Below are 1,079 nucleotides of genomic sequence, written 5' to 3'. Positions count from 1 at the left end.
GTATTTCTTCTCATGCACACAGAAAAGAGTCTGGATACACAGTGGTCATGACTCAAAGAACAAAGGGGCAAGCCGTTGGAAAACATGCATTGATTAGGGCAGAAGTATAGAAAAATACATGTAATTAATGGAAGAGAGGGTATAAAAAGACACAAAGGTGCTCTCCAGCAGAAGGATGCTTTGGGTGGCTCTGATCTCAGGGGAGGATCTGGGGGACACTTTGGTCCTATAAATGTGTTGGACCTGCTGCTTATGCCGTACAGGGTGGAAACCAGGAACCCACTGGCCCAAGTTATGAGTCCCAAGCACAAAACATCAGGGGAGGATATCGATACCGTATATAGTAAGTCTGTGTCTTTGTCGTGAAGTGCAGAAGCCCGGTATCCAAACTCCATATTTTCTGAAGTGTTTTGTTGTTCCATTTGTCAGTCACATACACAGGAACCATAATATTTAGGTTTATATTCAGGATCCAGCAAAGGATATCTGAGGGGCCAATGTGCTAGGGAGGTTTCCCTTTAAGCACTGCCCACCAGGAGTTCCAGGCGCTGATGGGGATGTCCTGGAAGACACTCAGGATGCACATGGTGCCCATAGACAACCCCCTGGACCCTCTGTGGACCAAGAAAACAACTTTGCATCCAAAGTCACTGAGAAAATATCTCAACTCAAAAGCCTCCACTGGGATTCCTCTGGAGAGAATGACCACGGAGTTAAAGTCAAGTGCCTAAGAAGCGAATCTGTGGACTTTGAAATGTATTCCCTTAAGCCAAGAGATGATGAACAATGACAGAAGAGTAAGAAGTTCCCCGGGGTTCCAAGGACCATCTGCAATAGGAAGATTACAGCAAATTTCACATCCATTAAGGCCATTCTGTCACTCTCCGGGGCTCAGTGTTCACATCCACAAAGAGAGGAGTCTGCATGAACACATGAGCCGTGGGCTGTTTGTGGAAAATAAATTCAAAATTCTCCCCTTGCTACTACTTTCCCCTGAGATTTTCTTTCCAATACACATGTCTTCATTAATTAATGATTTCTCAAGTTTGATGTATTTCTTTGTATAGTGCTCATTGAAT

General features: G+C 44.3%; 1 pseudogene; it reads right to left on the bottom strand.

Annotated features, from left to right (window-relative positions):
• Nucleotides 1-8: 8 nt before the first annotated feature.
• Nucleotides 9-873, bottom strand: LOC111140608 (annotated as a pseudogene).
• Between the last annotated feature and the right edge of the window lie 206 nt (nucleotides 874-1,079).

This window comes from Enhydra lutris, unplaced genomic scaffold (genome assembly GCF_002288905.1).
Source record: "Enhydra lutris kenyoni isolate GAN:26980312 unplaced genomic scaffold, ASM228890v2 scaffoldscaffold6052, whole genome shotgun sequence".
In the NCBI taxonomy this organism is placed as follows: domain Eukaryota; kingdom Metazoa; phylum Chordata; class Mammalia; order Carnivora; family Mustelidae; genus Enhydra; species Enhydra lutris.
The sequence above is the reverse complement of the archived record's forward strand: the minus strand, read 5'-3'. Positions and strand labels throughout refer to the sequence as shown.